Here is a 15,118-nt window from a genome sequence, read left to right as displayed (position 1 = left end):
GCTCCTTCTCGCTTGGAATCTCAACCTTCAACCCCTGATCGTGGAAGGAGACTCTCAGATTCTCATAAACATGGCCAAGCGCCTTCAGAATGGCTCTCAAGCAAAAACAATCGCCGCCAGCTGGAGGCTCGAAGCCAGACTAGAGGCCATCGAACAAGCTCTCCGCAGCAACAGGGCCATTTCCTTCAATCACACAAAAAGGGAAGGCAACAAGGTTGCAGACCTCCTAGCCAACATAGGAGTAGAAAATGAGAATACTCTCCTCACAGGAAACACGACTATAATACCTAATAATGTCCAGGTTCAAGATTACGCTAGGCTGGTTCAAAGCGATGCTGCTCCCCCGGATGCGGGTGACACTACGGATAGAAGTGAGGAGCCACATGGAAGCCATGTGCTGCCTCAAGCCTAAGACAGGCATTCAATGCGAAACGCCGCCAAGGAATATAAGTGTGGGTTCTCATGGACGGCAATTCAATGCTCTGTCCGGGGTTCAGGTGCGACTGCAGCGAGCAGTTATGGCGTGCAGGGTTCGAGGAGGCGATGAAGAGTTTAAGAAAGGTGATGGGGTGGATTGTAATGTGCTGGTTCACGCTCAGAATCTGGTGTTTGGTGTTCAGGCTCCTGCCTGGTCTATGGTTTACGGAGCAACAGCTCTCGCCATCCCTCTGTCAGTTGAACGTTGTATCAAGTTTGAAAGGTTGGTTGGGTGGCGCTTCAATTCCTCCAATTCCTCCTATTCTGCTTTGTTCTATCCCCCTGGTACTTTTGCAAAGATGGTCAGGCCTCGACAGCGCCTGCTCAGCCGTCGAGGCTCTGGCCGAGGTGGGTCTTCTCGTCCTTCAACTGAAAATCCCCAATCCCACTGCTGTCGATGCCTTTGCCATCGAATTGCTGAAGCCAACCCCCTCCAATCAAGCCAATTCATGGACTCCAGAAGCCCAGATTCTGACTCGGCACCTCTGCCTGCTTTTGGTACTGCCATCTTCTCCTTCAGCAGCTCCCAGGAAAAATCCCGTATCAACGCCCACGTCTCGGTCCTCTTCCTTGAAGAACCTCAGGATGAGGGCGAGGAACACCCCAGCAAGGGGATGCACCAGGCAGGGAGCTCAAAGGACGTCGAGGAGACGCCAGAGGCTGCTCCAGAGCATGCCGCCAACCCACCTCAGACTCAGGCAGCGTTTTCACCCTCGGGGGACAAGAACGACTTGGATTCTTTCCCTACGGCAGAGGAAATGGAAGAATATGGCTGGTGCAGGATCGTCGAGGAGAAGCCGGACGATTAGCCATCCATTCGCTCAGCATCACTCGCTCAGGCGCTGCTCAGGTCCTTCTTTGATTTTCTGTGTTTGTTATGTTGGCCTACTGTATGTTCTTGCTATGTTTGTTTGGTTCGAAAGGGATCTTGATGAAGGTTTTTTTGATGCCCCTGCGTGGGATCTTGATGAAGGTTTTTTTGAGCCCCTGCGTGGGTTGTTAATTTTTGAACTGGTAGCACTTCTGTGGTTTAAAGCCCCTGCGTGGGCGGTTTTGCTTAGTCGCGGTGCCCCTGCGTGGGCTGCTCTATCTGATAACTTTCAGTCCAAAGTGCCATCCGTGGCCTTTGGCAAAATGACTCAGTGACTGTAAATGTTTTTCCTGTTCCTGTATATAATAGAATAGTATAGTTTTAACGAGAAAAAAAAAATTAATTAATAAATGTGTTAATAAATATTAATAATTTTTAATTAAATTTATTAATGAATATTAATATCTATATTAATGGGTTCTAATCAATATCTATATCGTGCCGTTGTCATGTGCTTGTCATTGGTTGGTCGTGTTTGCTTGCTTGATGGTGTCGCGGCTCTGTTTTGGTATGGGCTCTATTGCCATGTTCCTTTTCTTGGGGTGCCCATTTCCGAGTTGTTTTTTTTGGGTTTCAAGGGAAGCCTGTGTCATGCGCGTTTCTGGGATTTTGGCCCGTCTTTATCAAGCAATAATATGATTATTATTATTATTATATATATACATATATTTATTTTATTATTTTGAGCAGTTTGATTTTATGATTTTTTATTTTTTATTTTATTTTTTATAATTTATTTTATGATATTATATTTGGAATTAGATTTTTATAATTTTTATTTAATTGTCAATAATTATTAAATGGGCGTTAGGAATTTAACATCCGTGAAATATTCTAGAATATTTCATTATTATTTACAAATTAAAAATTGATATTTATCTTAAAATTGATTATTCATTTTCTACTATTTTAATTACATTGATTAATTAAAAAACAATGTGATATAAATTAATTGAAAATTAATGTGATATGGAATAAATGTCATATGAAATGAATTATAGTTTTTTTGACATGTGTTATTGATAAGCCATGCTATTGTAACAAAGTCTATTTACAAATTAAAAAACCTCCATGATAAAATAAATGATATATATATGTTTAACTTACACATTAATTCTTTTTATATTTAGTAATAATAATTTAATTTAAAATAAATTTATAATTTAATTAATTTTTATGATTTTTTTAAATTTTAGTAATATGAAATGTACTATCAAATTAATGTTTAATGTTTTAATCTTTATCATGTATTGATGTTTGGAGATTTTTAATTTATACCACTACCTTAGTTTAATTTGAATATGTAATACATTCCACCCTCACCTTTAGCCTAGTAGTATTGATAGTTATGTAAATCGTGTAGTTTTTTCTTTTCTATGAAGTATATTGTTTTATTAAAAAATAGAAAGAGCATCACAAATTTATATTAGATTATGTTATTTATGGAAAACACTTAAATATTTTTTATTATTATATTTTTTTAAATGATATCAATTTTATGTTGATAATGGATGGAATTATGCGTCTTTCCTATATTGGATTGTATAAAGCACATATTGTTAAATAAGAGATTTTTTTACTTATTACTAGTTATGTATGCATGAGAGTGTGCAAGTGGAGGTAAGAATTCATTTATATATTATTTTTATTTATGTAAAGATTTGTATGTATATTGGAGAAATGTTAATTCTTCTTAAGAATTTTCTTAGTTACCATAATTTAATGAATTAAATAAACTTATTTCTAAAAGTAAGACTTCTTTTATAAAATATGTATATGTAGCTTTGAGGCTATGGTCTAATGACTATGTATGATGGTTTGGTCTCCACAACTCCCAAGGTCCATCCCGAGTAAGGCTATGTACTGGCCCTGCATGATGGTTTGGTCTTCACAAGTCCTAATGTCCATTTCCAAGCAAGGCTATGTATTTACCATTCTTTGATTCCTGTGAATAACAAGAAGTATATATATGTGAAAGAAAAAAAATGCACATGTATTGTTATGCAAAGTGTTGCATGGATAATAAGGTTTTATTAATTGTTGGCTATAATCCATTTACTTACCAAAATTTGATGAATTATTGTAGTAACTCATTTTTGGAACTAATAAGTCATTTGTATATTCCATATATACATTTCTCTACCTATCATTTCTTATAAATTGGGGTAAAGTTTACAAATGGGGTGTGGGGTTTATAATGTCTTCTAGATGTTGAATATGAATTTTTATTTATGTCCATAGGACCTTGAGTGGTAATTATGTGTGTGGGGGGGCGGGGAGGTATATACACATATATGTCACCTTCCTTGGGAAACATGTGAACCTAGGGTGCCACACATTGGACATTTGTTAGTGCCACAGACATGATGATGTGGTAGTATTAATGAAAACTTCAAGGACCCGAGTTTGATATCCCTAAAACTTAGAATCCAATGAAATTTATATTGTTGGGAAGTTACGGAAGAGATAAACATGAATGTAATCTCAAAATTGGTAAGGAAAACTTATAACCTGCATCTCCTCAAGGTGACTTAGTAGGTTGGATGTGTTACAAAGTGGTATCAAAGATTAAAATTATTATTGTCTCAGAGAAAGAGAGTTCATTATTTTAAAACATAAAATCACGAGGAAGTCTACAAAATTGCATTGTAATGTACAAAAAGGGGTTAAATGTTCACTTATTAAATATGGTGGAATATTATTCTTGGATGAGAATGCTTCCTTTTATGGAATTTTTATATGTGAACCATGATTGTTGTGATAATTCTAAATGCATATTTATAGTTTAATGCTATGATGAGTAGGTTGAATTTGTTTTATATTAATATTTATTTTTTTAGCTATATAAATTCTTTTGAGATAATGTATGTTTTAAATTTGCGCAATGAAAGGAAGAATTGAATATTTATTTAAAATTTCCTACCAGAGAAATTTGCCTATTGTCTTGTTTTAATTCTAAAGTATAAAGTGTCTATGGTTCTATATCTATGTAATTGTTTTGAAAAATCTTGACTTTTATAGGAATTCTAATTATGCTAATATACTAACAAAGAATTTTGACTATGAATTGCAGCTAAAGAAGAGAGCTAATGTTGGATTATTTTAGGCCAATTGATGTATTTTCAAGGCCAACTAAATATATGTATTTTCATTATATGGTTAACTAATAGTGGCATGTTGTTTCAACAGATATAAGACATACTCAAGAAATGAAATATCAATAAACCGGTATGAAAAAACATGGAAGAGACCTCACATATTAGAGATGAGGAATCAGATGAGAGGAGGGTCATAAACACTCCTCTATATTTGGCATAGAAATTGAGAAGTATACATGATGAATTTCAAAGTTGCAAAGAAGATAATTGTAGTGCATCACTCTAGTTGATTGAATTTGATATTACCTTAACCTTGATATAGCCTTATGGTACATACATTATTCTTTGAGGACCTAAAGTTGAGGATCCAGTGATTTTACTATTATTATTATTAGATGTAATGATAATTATGATGTACTAATTTAATGTTATTTTTGGTTGTGATGATGGCTATGATAGACCAATTTGATGATTATTTGTAGTCATGACGATGAATTCATTATATGTTGTCGTGTTTACATACTCTTAAGGACTTGCTTCTTAATTTCAATTAACAATTATGTTGATGATTATGTCAAAATGATAATTGTGAAATTATATCTATGACTAACATTATGAGATAATATTATTGATGATTATTAAGTGTGGTAGGAAGCCAGTTAGACCCACCTTCATGTGATGATTTAACTACCTTTGTTTTGATTGATTACATACTATTGACACTAGAATTTAAAGTTTTAACTAACATTCCACTATGGTTACTAATGTCATGATAGTGGCTGCAAGCAGGGGTCAGTTGTTTGGTTGAATGACTCATACATGGGTGATGGGGTTTTACAGGAAAGACGGAACTTCTCAAGAGGAGTGGTATAGCGTCCCTAATTCCACTCACTAACACTTCTACCATGACTTGGGATAGAAGTTATTAGGATGTCTTTGCCCTAAAGCTCGTGATGTTGTGAGGACAGACCCTGGATTAGGACTCTTGAGAGGATTGACTAGGGGATGCACATTAAAGTAGATTCTTTGATCCCCAACACCATCAGTCTCACCATAGAGGATGATACAAGAGAGAATGGTGTTCTTCATCGTCATGCCCAATTTCCCCCCTCTTAGTTGATGGGCCACTAAATTAGACATAAATTAAAGCCCACAGCTCTAAATTAAACGTAAATTAAGGCCTATGACCATCCTTCAACACATTAAACCTATCTTTTTGCATTAGATAATGTATTTTTAACTTTAATATATTCATTAGGAAGGTTTATGAATAATTGCATATTTGTGTCTAATATTATTTATTTTTGTGGAATATTATGAGAATATTAAGCAGATTATGAAGATTTGGAGGAGAAGATAATTTAGGAACTTTCTTTATACTATAGGAGGATCAATATTAAATAATAAATAAACAAGATATTATGGAATTATGGAAAAAATTGTGGAATTCCAATGATTGAGAAAATCTAGGAATATGTTCCCTACCGTTTAATGCAGATTCCTAGTATTGGGAACCAGATCCACTAATTAAGGTATTTTGGTGGAGAAAACTTCCTTCTTTCATGGGGATTGATTCCTAATCATTTTGTATAAGTACCCAGTCGAATTTTCCTCTATGGGATTTTCATTAGTGTTCTTGTGGAGAGAACTCGTATTTTTGTAGCTCCATTGTATTTTCTTGCAGGGATGTAATTGTATTGATGAAAATAATGAAGATTGGTGTCATGTTTAGCTTCTAAATCTTGTTCTCCTCCATAGGTCTCTGAGTTTCCTTGGGCTTGGCCATCCCAAGAGCCTCAGAGCCCTTTTGTATCATTTTATTTCCTTCTTTTCACTTCTTATTCACATGCATCTCTTGTTTTTATTTCTTTCTATTTCTGCATTTATTATTAATGATTTCTTGTTGTAGGATTGGGTTAAATGATTGATGTAAGTTCTTTTTCAGGATCAAAAGAATCATTTCATCCTTGGAAAATATTTGGAAGGTCAGAGTAATCATTGAGTTACTTGGATTAGTCTTCTTATTCCCAAATCTAGATTTCTATAACTCCTTTGTGGCAACTAGAAGTAAATTTCTACTATTTTTTAGAGCATGCTAACGAGATTCAATCAAGTTGATTCCACTTGTATTAGATCACATAAAATTATGTTTCATAACAAAATTTATCCCATTGCATTTTCACTTTATTAAGTTAGGCATTTAATGGATTTACTAGCTCACTAGTTCTCAAATTTCAGAATTTTAGACTAGTAATTTTCTACTATTTTTTAGCATGGGTTAACAGAGGTCTTTTTGAGTGATTCCACTTGGAATGGAGATCTAAGAAATCCTAGTCAATAAAAAATTTTGTCTCATCCAATTTGGATTTGATTTTCTTGGTCATTCGATGAATTATAATTTCGTATAGTAAATTTGTAACATCCTGTGGTAAAACTAGGGATCCTATAGGAGAACTAGTACATCCTGTAGGAAATCTTGTAGTGGCCTATTTTGAGCTTGAATTGAGAAAAATAATCATTGAATATGGGATTAGGCCTATACTTGACCTCCATGCCATCAAGACCATTTTGACCCTATTCCTCCATACCTGTCTTCCTCGCAAAAGAACAATTGAGGATTAGCATTCGCATTTATAAAATAAAAAGATTAAAAAACGAGTTCTTTTATATTCACACATGCACATAACAGTTAATACTCCCTAGATCAGACTCCATGCTCAGTTAGTTTAAATAATCACATGTGATAAATAGAGTTAAGTTAGGTTTCTTTTACATTTTGTTCAAGATCTTTATGCAATTAGAATACGTTTCTTTCTTTGTACTTTATTTCTTGCAATAGGTTAAGGTTTCCATTTCGAGAATTTCATTTTCTACAATTAGTTTAGGATTTGGTTTTAGTACATGGACTCCATTACATCATGACAACAAAGGAAGAACACATTGTATACTACACATATAGTGTCGATACCTCTTAAGTTTGTATGAACACCGGGTTGATAATTGAAGTCAGTAGCCTTGGGAGTTGCAGCATTCTTATTGCAATATCGAGGCTCATCACTTTTTGGCACTGTTGTCGGGGAGATGTCAAAGTATGCATTGTTTTCTTCCCTACTTGATTCATTTCTTTTTACTTTGTTCAAAAAACAAAAATTATTTGCATTGGGCTTCTTTTTAATTTCAAAAGTAGAAAACTTCATTGCATTATAGTTTTCATTCAATCATAAAAACAAAAATTCTCCAACACTAACCCACCCCCCCATTTGATCACATGGTGCATTAAGAGCCACATCACCATTCACTTTTGCAGGTAGAAGAAGAAGATGGCAAAGAATGTAGAAGAAATGGATGGAGATGACGAAAATGAAGAATATCCTCTTGGATTTCCCACTCAAGATACTGATGATAGTGTGCACATGAAAAACATCCCTCCATCTTTTCTTCCAAAATTTCACGGTCTAAGGTCAAAGGATCTGGAAATATTTCTCTTTGAATTTGAAATTGTTTGTAGATCTTATGGTTACTTATTAAAAAATAAAAAATTGAGATTGTTTCTGACAACATTGAAGGATAGAGCTCTTAAATGGTTCATGATTTTAGGGACTAATTCAATAAGATCATGGAATGAAATGCAAAAGATATTTCTAGAAATATATAAAGATCATGATCTTAAGGAAGAAATCTTTAGAATGAATCAAAGAGAAGATGATAGCCTTGAATATCTAATAAATAAGTTCATGTATAATGTTAATAGGGAAAAACTACATCATTTACGATTTGACACACTAAAAAACCTCTTACTTATAACAATTAGGGATGAGTGGATTGATCTCATGAGTAGAGGTGATGTATCCCAATTATCATTTGAAGAAATTTGTGAAACATGCAAATAAATATCAAGAGGAAAGGCAAGAGTAGGTAAATCAGCATCAAGATCGACAAGTCAATGTAAACTTGGAAATTTGTTTGATAACTTTAAAATAGAAATTCTTGGCAATCTAAGTGAACAAGCAGAAATGTTAAGAATAAAAAATGATAAAAAATAAGATGTTGATATTCATGTTGTCCATGAAGAATCACATGATGTTAAATGTTTCTCCTCATTACCAATGTTGAAGGAAGTTCACCAAGAGGAAAATGGAGCAAGTCAATTGCTAATGCAACTATGTTATGTAGCTCCAAGAGGACCATGGCAGCCTAGTCAACCTAGTATGATGCAAGAGCCTAATTCACAATTTCAAGGTTATGCATATCCACCTCAAAGTAATTGGAACACACCATTTCCTTAGCAATATTGGCCATCTCAACCCCAAAACCAATCTTGGCAAGGAACTTATGGGAGCCATCCACAATATCCTCAGTATTTTCCTCAATATCCTCCATGCCCAACTCCATGTTATCCCTACCATTCATCTCCACCACAACCACAACCCCAACCACATCCATCTCAAATATCCACTCCCTCTCAACTACTTGTACCACCATTTCCAAAGCGACACATTGAAGTAGCTCAGCCCACTTACAATGTTGAGGTACAACACTTCCAAACATCTCCTCTTAAGATCAATGGTATTCACCATAGCTCAGGAACAGTATTGCAAAAAATAGATTATCTTGATACCATTGAAGGACCACATCCAGGAGAAGAAGATTCAAATGAGAAGACCACAGAATCATGGGCTACACTTGATTAAGAGCAGACATCAAAATTAGGGATCGAGAGAGCTCCCTCATGGTTACCATCAAATCCTCCATGTATTCAATAGAATAATCAACAAAAAGAGGAATATTTGAAGGTCATGTTAGAAGAAGACATGAAGAATGATCCAAATAAGCAAGAAAACCAAGGACATCAAAGTTATATTGAGGTATGGTTCCAGAAAATCAACAAGATGGAGCATCACTCTCTTCTTCAACGATGCTTGATCCTTTCAAAGTCAAATCATTTGGTCTCTGAAATCTAGGTACATGTCAAAGCATAGATTTCAAACCTACACATCATTTTGTCTGTCATCTTGATGTGCACATGGCTCCATTAGAAGTATTATTATACTTGAAAGTGATTTTGTTTTTCAAGTAGGGTAGGGTAGAAAAAAAATGAAAAATAATTGAAAAAATAAAAATATAAGGTAAAAACCTCCTTTGAGGCGCCTCAAATTGGCACATTAATTGAAAACCTCCATAAGGTAGTCAATGGGTTGGGAAAAAAAAAAGATCCTAGGTGAAAACCTCCTTTGAAAACCCCTAGGTAGACCTACTAGTTGAAAACCTCATTGACGCGAATAGTAGGCCTAGAAAAAGAATGAAAGAAAGCATTAAAAAAAACAAAAAAACAAAAAAAAAATCTTGCTCCATGTATCTCTTTGATGAATGTAGGTGCTCACCAACATCTACAAGAAATAAAAACAAGTTTCCACCAAAGAAAGAAAAAATAGGTCAAACCTAGTCAAAAGAAGTCAAATTTTCTCTTTCTCCTCCTTTGCTCAAATGATCCAATAAGGCCAAGGCCATGCCAGTCCATCACCCTCATCTATTTCCACCATCCACCCATCATTATCAAGTTTTCCCCATTCAGTTTGCTTATTGTCCTAAAAAACTACAGGAAGGCTCTGCTTTACTACAGGAAACAAAAATACATAGAGCATAAATTTATTTTTTCCATAACTTGAAAACCATACATCCATTTAAAAATATGTTTTATGGGGATATGCATATGGATGATGGTAAAATGTCCAAGCAATTTTACCAAATTCCAGTGCATGATTTTCAATAAATCGACCTCCATCACCTCCATCCATTCTTAGTTTCTCTTGACATTCGTGCATCCATTGACCAAATTGTTTTTATGGGGAGGTGTATAATGATGATGGAAACATTCTTAGAAAGTTTCAGGTCAATCCATTCTACCGTTTGGGAGATATGGACAAAACAATTCTGCTACAAGAGGTTGTCCTGAATTACTACAGGAGTCTCTTGTAGTACTACAGGAAGTTCTGAAAATCTACAAGAAATGCATTCTGATGGAAAAATTATGATGCAACCCTATTTTGGGATAGGAAAAAAGGACATTTACTTCACCACATATCATCCAACACCCATCATGACCATGTCACTCTATGGCCACACCTTCCACCCATTCCAATACCTATTTACCCTCCAATAGAGAAAGGACACAAACATTCAAAGAAAAAAAGGCAGCTACAACAACCTATTTGGAAGTAACAACAGGCTCCAGGCCTAACCTTCAACACCATGATTGAAAGAGGAGATTCAAGCATAACCACAGACATAATGAAACTCCTCTAGATCTCAGCGACAACAGAGGAAGCCATCACCTACACATCAACAAGAAGACAACGCATCAGCAAAATAAGATCAACAAAAAAGAAAAAGGCAATCAAGAAGATGTACCTGATTCATGAGAAGCACAACAACATCAACTCAGCGGCAGCAGAATGTCTCTATAACAACCATCAGGTAGGTAAAGGTATACAATATTCTTGATCTCTACTCTTGAGCATATTATAGTTAGAAATTTGTCATCAATGCACATAAGATGAGGTTTTATAAGCTAAGGATGGGTCAGCAGTCTCAACTGCCTTCAATTAGTTAATTGCAGCTCACTCCTTCTCTCATGAATGTTGAAAAGTCAAATTATGAAGGATGATGATTTCAAGGAATGAGGACAATAGTTAAAAGAGTATTTTTTTACAAAGGCCAAGTCACCACAACACTCCAAGCCCTCCATCCACTTCATATTCACTATCTATCCATTATTCATCCATCCCATTTCATAATTTCAAGAACAAACCCTATCTCACCCTGATTTAAAAAAAAAAAAAAAAAAAAAAAAAAAAAAAAAAAAAAAAAAAAAAAACAGAGCATCCTCTCCATTTTCACAAACCTACATCATTTCTCATCACTCCCATACATTTAAAATACTTTGAAGGAAGAAGGAATGAATACTACAAGAAGGAGAATGCTACTACAAGAAGGAAGAAAGAAAAAATTGTGCTAAAACCCAAAATGACATTGCCTAAGAGAGGCCTAATTAAAACAGAGAACTCCAAGGCCATTAGGAAACTGTCTAGGCCACAAGAGAGAATAAGAAGGCAACAAAAGGAAATGAGGCATCCACCATCAAAATAGAACTCAAACTGCAATGATGAAAAGAGACTTTCCAAGAGGTCTCTAATTTCTTTCTAGCTTTTGTCCAAGGCCTAAAAGATGTTATAGAAATGAGAGAAAGGCATGGGAGTCAAGTTGAGGGCCTGTCCTAGGCTCAGACTATCATTTATGCTCAAAAAGGGTTTCATGTAGTTTTAACAGGGTTTCCTGTAGGTTTCCTATAGTTTTGACAGGAATTACTACAGGATGTCCTAGTTCTCATATAAAGACATTTTGAAGGTTTCAGAGGTTTCCAAATGGTAGAACAAAGTAGCAGAATGTTGATAAGGATGTGGAAGACCTTGCCAAACTAAAAAATATTCAAGAACCATCTTGAGTAAGGGGAAGAAGGCTAACTAATGGTCTCAAGAAACAAGGATTTTTCTTTTCAAAAATATGTTTTTGGGGCTTGTCCTTGCAGAACTTACAACCAAGATTCTTAATGCACAAGAGAGAGGCCACTAGGGCCATGAATGAGGCACAATTAGGTCGCTAAGTTACTCAGAGGATGAGAAACACTTTCAGTAGGGTGTATGATGGGCCTTTAAATTAGACATAAATTAAGGCCTGTGCCTCTAAATTAAACATAGATTATGGTCTATGACCATCCTCTCGCACATTAAACCTCTCTTTTTGCATTAGATAATGTATTTTTAACTTTAGTATATTAATTAGGAAGGTTTATGAATAATTTCATATTTGTGCCTAATATTATTTATTTTTGTGGAATATCATGATAATATTGGACAGATTATGAAGATTTGGAGGAGGAGATAATTTAGGGACTTGCTCCCTACTACAAGAGGATCAATATTAAATAATAAATAAACAAGATATTATGGAATTATGGCACAGATTGTTGTTGGGCCTCTAGTCTGTCATTATTAGTATCACTCTTTAACACCTCATCCATTTCTACCATTCTTTATCACATCATTTATCATATAATTCCATTTTATAATTATTTATGCTCTTATGGATAAATATTATTTCTTCTCCTTTATTTTTAATAAATTGATGATTATTATGCATGATTTTACCAAAGATGGTTTATTAATAAAAATTTTGTAACATCACTTACCATTTTAGCCTCCAAGATATTTTCCATATTGCAGATTTGATCTCCAGCTCATCATTAAATGTGCCAACATAGAAATTCATTGGAATAAGAAGTGACAGTTTTGTATTGGAAGTTTCGGGCAAATGGAGAAGAATATGGAAAATCTGAAACATGGGTTTTGTTCAAAACGGACCAAATTAATTTTGAAAGAGAAGTTTTCCCAAATTTGGTCTGTATTAAGAGAAATAGAAGTTTCTCTGAAGACATTTTTCTCAGGTTCGTTGTTGTAGCTGGTTTCCAAATTATTCCAGTTGCAATACCGAATTTGACCTGTTCCTGTTGAATGATGATGGAAAGATATTTCAGATATGATATTTCTAATCAATTTGTTATGAAAAATGCAATTTTGTAATGGGAATCATATTGTAATAATCTCGGTTGTAACTTCTCTTTTCTCTCTATGTATTTAAATCAGAATAGAGATCAAAGAGGGAAGAGATTATTATAGCGATTATTAGAAATAGGATAGGATAGGAGGAAAGGGGAGGAATCAATCCTTCTTATTTCAAACTATAATTTTAAATTACAGACTTGTGTTGTCAAGATAACGCAATCATATTGTAATGTCACTCAAGTTCAATGATTAATATATAATTTGAGGATTGTTGTTCATTAGCCTTATCTGAAGTAGCTCAGCAGCATTCGTTGGTGGCTAAGGGCCCGACCTCTAGTGGATTAAGCTGCTTCTCTGTATTATATCTTTTTGATTTCCGCAAGTTTGATTAATTTGTTAGTTTTTCCATCTTATGTGCTTTTTACTGTTTTCCTATATTGAAGGAATATCTTTTATTTATATGATTTACAACGCAGTTGTTTGATTCCATTTACATTCATTACAGATTAACTTAATTAGATAATTATGCGGATTGATTTAATCAACTGTAATGATTTTGGTTATTGCTATTGAACTCTCAGATTGATATCATTTCCATCTAGATTGCTTCGTAAAGATTGAGTATGATTTAGATTGAATCAGCTAAGAAGAGATGAGTTATTGCTACTATTCTCTTGGTTGATGCTATTGTTAATTCAATTACTTGTGTGAGATTTGATTACGATTTCAATAGAGGATTCAGTTTTGAAGCTTAGATGTCATATTTCCTTTAATAATTGCAATTTGAGTTTATTAGATATATCCGTTTATTCTTGTATCAAAGATCTATACTACATTTTAAGAAACATTACTCTCTAGATTTATAGCTTGCACATATTGTGTACACTCTTGAAATAAAAAGACTTACCCAGGTTGATAATTAACATGAGGCAATTAGGAGTTTTAAAAGACACCTTTCATCACCCAATATTTTGGCGCCATTGTCGGGGAGTGTATTTTCAATTCACAAAGAGTGATGTATGTTTGATATTTGTTGCTGGAAAAGAATTGGGTATTAAAAATGGAAGGTAAGAACCTACGTAACAAGCAAGTAAAGTGTTTGCTCCTTCGCCCACTTTTCAGCACAATTATATATAAGTTGAAGTAGGTATTTGATGTTTGTCTGCTGTGAAATAATTGGGTATTAAAAACAGAAGGCAAGAACCTACGTAACAAGTAAGTAAAGTGCTTGCTCCTCAGCCCGCTTTTCAGCAGAATTTCGTAGGAATTGAAGTATGAAATTTAGAGGTAGATTTTTTTTTGAAAAAATCTCATAATTCCACTCAAGTTGTGATGTAAGCACCACCCATTTCACTAACCAATTGACAGGAACATTTGAAGGAGGAGCCTCAAAAAAACACATGAAAAACATCTTCTACTATGGTAAGAAATGGCTCACATTGCAACTTTTGAACTCCCTATCAAAGATCTAGGAGGAGTGACACAAATGCACATAATTCCCCCATCTTCTCTACCAAATTTTCATGGTTTGACAAATGAAGATCTAGATACATTCTTATTTGAGTTCAAAATACTTTGTAGATGATATGATTATTGTACTAATGATCAAATGTTGAAAGTGTTTCCTCTTACTCTAAAAGGAGCAGCTCTCCGATGGTTCATGAGCCTAGGTGGGAACTGCATCTAAACATGGGAGGACATGAAGAACATATTCTTGAAGAAGTACTAGGAATATTGCAAGGACAATGAAGATAGTTTCGATATGATACAAGGGGAAGATGAAAGCTTAGAGGACTATGTGGTGTGATTTTGATATAACCTTCAAAAATCAAAGCATAAGTATTTGGACAAAAAAGATCTTAAAAACACTCCTTCTTAAAGGAATCAAAGATGAACTTTTAGAACTCTTAAATCTAATAGGAAAAGGTGATATTTTTCAGTTATCATATGATGATGTTTGTGAATTGTGCATAAGGTATTCAAGAGGAATCTCCAAGGCTGGTAAGAATTCTAGAGAATTTTCTTCTTTCTTTTCCAAATATACTACAAGAACA

This window comes from Pinus tabuliformis, chromosome 7 (genome assembly GCF_031772625.1).
Source record: "Pinus tabuliformis cultivar Carrire ecotype Pingquan chromosome 7, CPIR1, whole genome shotgun sequence".
Lineage (NCBI taxonomy): Eukaryota > Viridiplantae > Streptophyta > Pinopsida > Pinales > Pinaceae > Pinus > Pinus tabuliformis.
This window is presented reverse-complemented; position numbering follows the sequence as displayed.